Source organism: Triticum dicoccoides, chromosome 4B (assembly GCF_002162155.2).
Source record: "Triticum dicoccoides isolate Atlit2015 ecotype Zavitan chromosome 4B, WEW_v2.0, whole genome shotgun sequence".
Lineage (NCBI taxonomy): Eukaryota > Viridiplantae > Streptophyta > Magnoliopsida > Poales > Poaceae > Triticum > Triticum dicoccoides.
The window spans coordinates 471226823-471234094 of record NC_041387.1 but is presented as its reverse complement, the minus strand read 5'-3'; the positions used below and the strand labels follow the sequence as shown (position 1 = coordinate 471234094).

Here is a 7272-nt window from a genome sequence, read left to right as displayed (position 1 = left end):
ACATTGTGTCCCCGCCTCCTGTTACCATTAGCCTTAGACGCACAGTTCGGGACCCCCTACCCGAATCCGCCGTTTTGACATCGACACCAGGTGGCCCACAAGGCAAGGGGGCGCGCCCCCACCCTTGTGGATGGCTGGTGGCCTCCCTCTGGTGCTTTCTTCGCCCAATATTTTTATTAGTTTCAAAATAACTCTCCGTGAAGTTTCAGGACTTTTGGAGTTGTGCAGAATAGGTCTCTAATATTTGCTCCTTTTCTAATCCAGAATTCCAGTTGTCGGCATTCTCCCTCTACACGCAAACCTTGTAAATAAGAGAGAACGACATAAGTATTGTGCTATATTGTGTAATAACAACTCATAATGCAATAAATATCAATATAAAAGCATGATGCAAAATGGACGTATCAACTCCCCCAAGCTTAGACCTCGCTTGTCCTCAAGCGAAAGCCGAAATCGAAAAATATGTCCACATGTTTAGATATAGAGGTGTTGATAAAATAAAATACAGACATGAGGTGATCATGATATTCTTTAGAACAGCAACATATAATGTCATATAATTTCTTATGATAAAGTAACAATTCATTCACAAGGTAAAGTATGAATCGGAAACTTCATTGAAAAGTAACAAACTATGATCTCAGTCATTGAAGCAATTGCAATTTATCATAACATCGGAAAGAGTCAATTAGCTTTTCAACAAGTCCACGTACTCAACTATCATTTAGTCTTTCACAATTGCTAACACTCACGTGATACTTATGGGTTCGAAGCTTCAATCCGACACACAGAAAGATAGGGGCTTATAGTTTCGCCTCCCAACCTTTTACCTCAAGGGTAATGTCAACAATACATATATAATAAGAACCCAAATAGGATGAGTCTATTATGATAACACCCTCTAGAGTCTTATTCACACCAAACCCTTATTCTGCTAACACCCCCGAACGAACAAATATAATAAGAACCCACACCTCCTCCCACAACCACCCACCAGCCCCCACGATCGACCACTCTCCCCAATCTCCACGACCTGCCTCCACTGCCGCATCTGCGCCAAGCCCCGCCGCCCACCACCACCTACCCGGCAACCGGCGACCAGGGGGACGGACCCAACCACCGCACCCCACCACCACCATCTCCCTCGCGCCACCAGCCTCCCCTGCCCCGCCTTCCTATCTCGATCGCCGCCGCCGCGGCACAGGCCCCCCCGACCAGCCAACTACCTCCGGCGGCCAAGCCCGCCCAGCAACAACCAGATCCGGTGGGATCCGACTCCACCTCCCCTAGTCTCCCCCTCCCCAACCGCCCAGTCACCGGCCAAGGCGCACCGAGGCACCGCCCTCCCTCCCGGCTAGCTGCGCTGCCGAGCCGCTTCTCGCGACGCCTCCCCTCCCCGCGCGCGAGGTCCTGCGCTCTGAACGGAGGCGTGGACACCCGCGGCGGCGCCGTGTATCTCCCACGACAAGGCCCCCTCCCCACCCCCAAGGCAGCAATCGGCTCCACGCCACTGACCCTCCCCTCTTCTCCTCTGCCTCGGTCACATTGAGGGCTGACGGGTGCATCTAGCTCCGCTGCTTGCCGGCGTCTACAACCCGTGCAGTGACAAGTTGAAAAACGGAAGGAGGAGCACCTCCTCAAGCCTCCGTTAAGAGCGCAGGACCTGCGGGACAGCCCTCCCTTTCCAAGCACGCGGCTGAGCCAGGTGAGAAAAACAGCCATGGCCCCTCCCCTCTCCAACTGCACTTCCTGTCGTGCTTTCCTCTGGGTGGGTCGTCGCAGTCCACTTGGCGTGCGTGCGTAGCTTCCCTAGCGCGACGACGGGCCCACAGGAGCTGCAGCGGCGACGGTAGTTTACTGGGTTCTGAAAAAGTGACATGTGGTTCGCTTTCGGGATACAACAAGTTCAGTTTACTGGGTTCCAATTCAATTTCAATTGTTTTTGTTATTCAGGTTGGTTGTTTAGAGGTTTTACAAGTTGTTTGAAGTTCAGTTCGGCCGCGACAGAGCTCCCCGTCGTGTAGTCCACTTCACACCCACCGGCGTGTTCTCCCTTCCTCCTCTGCGTGACCCATCATGCTGTCCACATTGCCACGCTCCTGGGGTTTCAGGGCTGCACCGACGACATAACGGCGAGCGGGAGAGAAGGAGCATGTGCGCGTGCAGTGCGGTTCGCCTCGTCCGTCCAGTTCCCCAATACAAGGCTGCAGTTTTCCTTTTCCCCGATGATGAAGACAGTCAGATTTGTTGCATCTTGTGCATATTGCAGGATTTTGAAAAAAGCAATGTGAAGGTTTCATCAAGATCTCGCGCAATCCATCTCACAGCCTAGCTCTGCATCGACGCCTAGGCAATTTCTGTTTCTGTGACTTGCGATGTTGGTGGTAATTTGATGAAGCATCAAGCCGGTAATTTGATGAAGCATCAAGCCACGCAGGCGTCGATGTTGGTGGACTTGCGATGCAGAGCAGTTTCTGTGATCGTTGTCGTGTAACCCATTGCTGCTAGCCTGTGGTTCGTTGTATGTGGGTGTGCGCTTCAGCCTCCGTGGGTGTGCGGGTGGGAGACCAATTACTGCTGCTCAGTTTGTTGTGTAGAGAAGAAAACTGAAGTGCACTACAATACAGTTTCTTTTTGTAAAATGCAGACATTACCTTTTGCTTTTGTTTTTGGACTCACGTACTCATACAGATGGTTCGCTAGCTTGTTCCTGCCATAGTGGTTCACTTGTTCGAAGTTCTTTGTCATACGTAGTAAAAGGACAACAACAAAAATAGTGAAGAATAAACTAATTTGTAGTTGATCGACAACCACAAAAACGGTGAAGAATAAACAAAAAATGTGGTTTCTCTTGTCGTGTTTAATGGTTAACTTTTCCTTTTGATATTTTTCAAAGGGATGTGAAAAAAAAAGATTCAAACGGCATGCAACAGCAGTGCACACTTTGAAAAAAAATAAAACCTAATGCGGTTGACTAATCTGATTGTGGCTGTGTGAAAATATTGAATGGGTATGTATGTATTGAAGCTCATTTTGTTCTCTCACGCAGTTCGCTATTAAACTCCTTTGTGGTTTACTTGGTAAACAGAAAACAAAAACATCTCAAAAGAAGATCACTTCTTATTAGATGTAGTTCACTCGCTCAGTCCGTGCGGTCCACTCGCCCGGTCTATGCACAAAAAAAAAATAGTTTGGAAAAAACTCACGCGGTTTACTTTCGGTAGTGTCAAGGCCTGTTTACGGTAGTCTCGAGGTTCACTTTTCATAGTATTGCGGTTCACCAACGCTCGACATGAAGTGCACTCCACATTGTTTGGGAAAATTTACGTCTCACAAAAAAGAAATCATGCAGTGCACTTGTTCGTCTGATGAAGTGTGCTATTTCGTCTGAAGTAGTGTGTTCTTCTTTCCTCGTCCGAGAAATAATAAGTCTAAACAAAAAGAAACCATGCAGTGCACTTGCCCATCTAATGAAGTGCGGTATTTCGTCTGAAACAGTGTGTTCTTCTTTTCTCGTCCGAGAAAAAATACGTCTAAACAAAAAGAAACCATGTAGTGCACTTGCCCATCTGATGCAGTGTGGTATTTTGTCTGAAGCAATGCGTTCTTCTGTCCGATGCAGTACATACGATAATTTTGGTCTCGCGAAGAACAGAGTGTCCGCTTTTCGGTAAAATCGAAACTGTTCTTAAACCGTAAGGAATTAGAGAGAATGTTCTACATGAAAAAGTTGCGTATCGTCAATATCTTTTCAACGGCGTACGATTTGAATCACTCCGACCAGCCGTTCGTAAAAATTTCGCGAAAAAACATACGCTGCCTCTCGAAGTCAGCCGCACGATTTTCAAAATTAACTAAAAACCGTAAGGAATCTCAAAACCACTTCAACATATGAAAGTTGCTCCTTGTCCGTAGCTTTCCAACGGCGTATCATACGTCTCATTTCGATGAACGGTTAGAAAATTGGAGCAAAAACAGTACCAAAAATTTCAAAAAATTTGAAAAAGAGTGTTCCGCGATTTAGTAAATTTGAAACTGCTCTTAAACCGTAACGAATTAAAAAAAATAATAGTTATAAAAAAGATGCGCCTCGACGATATCTATCCAACAGCATATCATTTGCTTCGTTCCGACGAGCGGTTTAAAAGAAATCGCGAAAAAACGCTCGCTGCCACTCGTCGTCCGCCGCGCTGTTTTTGAAACTGCTCTTAAACCGCAAGGAATCTCGAAAAGTGTTCAACATGGCGAAGTTGCACCTAATCCATAGCTTTCCAACGGTATATTATACGCCTCGTTCCGATAAACGGTTAAAAAACTAGAGCGAAAACAGTACCAGAAAAACACTACATGCAATTTTTTTTGACACGAAGTTCACTAGTCTCTATTGCAGTGCTCGTCGTCAAAATGATGCAGTGCGCTTTTGTTGAGCGTGCAGTGCCGAAGTGGTGTGCAGAATAGTTATTCTACTAATATTAACAGAATAGACCGTATATATATATATATATATATATATATATATATATATATATATATATATATATATATATATATATATATATATATATATATATATATATATATATATATGGATCTTTCTACAACACATAGTACTTGCCAAAAGGGAAAAAGTGTAAAAAGGAAAGGTGATGATCACCATGACTCTTGTATAAGGGTAGAAGATAAAAGTAAAAGATATGCCCTTCGCAGAGGGAAGCAGAGGTTGTCATGCGCTTTTATGGTTGGATGCACAAAATATTAATGTAAAGGAATGTCACTTTATATTGCCGCTTGTGATAAAAAACTTTATTATGCAGTCCGTCGCTTTTATTTCTTTCATATCACAAGTTCGTATAATGATTATTTTCTTCACACTAATAGATCATACATATTTAGAGAGAAATTTTTATTGCTTGCACCGATGACAACTTACTTGAAGGATCTTACTCAATACATAGGTAGGTATGATGGACTCTGATGACAAAACTAGGTTTAAGGGATGTTTGGATGCACAAGTAGTATCTCTACTTGGTGCAAAGAATTTGGCTAGCATAAGAGGGAAAATCAAGCTCAACATGTTGGAGGATCCATGACAATATAACTTCTATTCGGATATAAGAAAACATAACCCATTATGTTGTCTTTCTTGTCCAACATCAACTTTTGAGCATGTCATATTTTAATGAGTGCTCAAAATTACAAAAGATGTCCAGGATAGTATATTTATATGTAAAACCTCTCTTTCTTTATTACTTCCTATTAGTTGCAACAATGACCAAAACTATGTTTGTCAACTCTCAAGAATTTTTATTCATCATACTCTTTATATGTGAAGTCATACTCTTCATAAGATCAATATATGATCCTTTTTTATTTATTTTTCTTATTTTTATACCCTCAAGATCACACCAAGAAAGCAAAGCCCTCAACTCAAAACTACTCTTTATTATATAGCTCAAGGACTCGATGACATAGATAGATCTCGAAACAAAACTCAAAGCTAGATCATACTAAAACTCTATTCTACCAGATCAAAATATAACTAAAAGGATCAAACTAAGAAAAACGATAAAAGTAAAGGGGTGATACTGATACGATACCGGGGCACCTCCCCCAAGCTTGGCAGTTGCCAAGGGGAGTGCCCATACCCATGTATTTATGTCTCTTTCTTCGGTGGTGGTGACGATGGAGTTGTTGATGACGTAGAGTGTCACACTTCAAGTGCAGGAGATACTCCAATCTATGAATGATGCTCTGGATGGTGATGATATGCTCTTGCAACAGAATATTTTCATGAATGAGATATTTATTTTGCACACGAACTATTTCAACCATCTTAAAAGCTTCAATTTCAGTAGGGGTAAGATGACTGTAGTATGGTTGAAGGATGTCTTCTTCTTCTGCTGCCGGAACTTGATCTCTCGTGACCTTCTTGATCTTATCACCCTTGTTGGTTTCCCCAAGTTTTACTCTCTTCATATCCATCTTCATTAGCCAAGCATCATCGCCACCATTGTTGGATTAGGGAGACGACATGATGCCTGGCCTGAAAACTCTGACAGAAAACAACTCGAAACAAGAACAGAGGATTTTGCCGTGGTACGGTGGTCAAAACCTTTGGGAGATTATATAATGTATTTTTACTGACCATAAGATGTATTGTACAAGAAAACGGAGTCCGGAGGGCACACGAGGTGGCCACAAGGCAGGGGGCGCGCCTAGGGGGGTAGGGCGTGTCCTCCACCCTTGTGGTCTCCTCGTGTCTCCTTTAGACTACTTTTAGTTTTCCTAATTTTTTAATTATTCCAAAACGTAGAAAAATTGCTATTAGAATAGTTTTGGAGTCAGTTTACTTACCGTACCACATACCTACGCCTCTTAGGAGTCTGAAACATTTTGGAAAGTATCCCTTATGTACTCCTCCGATGTTATGGTATTAATTATATCGGTTTCAATATTTACGGGAGTACCTGAGATATAATGTTTGATTCTGTGATCATTTATCACCTACGCATTCATGCCTTCGGCGTTGTTGATTTTGATGGCACTAGAACGGTAGACCTCCTTGATAATGTAAGGGCCTTCCCATTTAGGGAGAAGCTTTCCTGCAAAAAATCTTAAACCAGAGTTGTGTAGCAAAACATGATCACCTACATTAAACTCATGCTTTTGTATCCTTTTGTCATGCCATCTTTTAACCTTTTCTTTAAATAGTTTGGCATTCTCATAGGCTTGGGTTCTCCATTCATCAAGCGAGCTTATGTCAAATAACCTCTTCTCACCGGAAAGTTTGAAATCATAGTTGAGCTCTTTGATGGCCCAATAAGCTTTATGTTCTAATTCAAGAGGTAAGGGACAAGCCTTTCCATAAACCATTTTATATGGAGACATACCCATAGGGTTTTTATAAGAAGTTCTATAGGCCCATAATGCATCATCAAGTTTCTTAGACCAATTCTTCCTAGATCTATTAATAGTCTTTTGCAAAATGAATTTAATCTCTCTATTGCTCAATTCTACTTGACCACTAGACTAAGGATGATATGGAGATGCAATTCTATGGTTGACATCATATTTAGCAAGCAACTTACGGAAAGCACCATGAATAAAATGTGAACCACCATCAGTCATTAAATATCTAGGGACTCCAAACCTCGGAAAAATAACTTCTTTAAGCATCGTAATAGAAGTGTTATGATTAGCACTACTAGTTGGAATAGCTTCTACCCACTTAGTAACGTAATCAACAACAACTAAAATATGTGTATACGCATT

The 7272-nt window shown here is 42.6% G+C and overlaps 1 long non-coding RNA gene across 1 annotated transcript; it reads left to right on the top strand.

The window, feature by feature from the left end:
• Positions 1-979: 979 nt before the first annotated feature.
• On the top strand, positions 980-2816 carry LOC119290937. The gene is made up of 2 exons (XR_005142118.1): positions 980-1705; positions 1954-2816. It is a non-coding gene; the product is annotated as an uncharacterized LOC119290937 (long non-coding RNA).
• The last annotated feature ends 4456 nt before the right edge of the window (positions 2817-7272 follow it).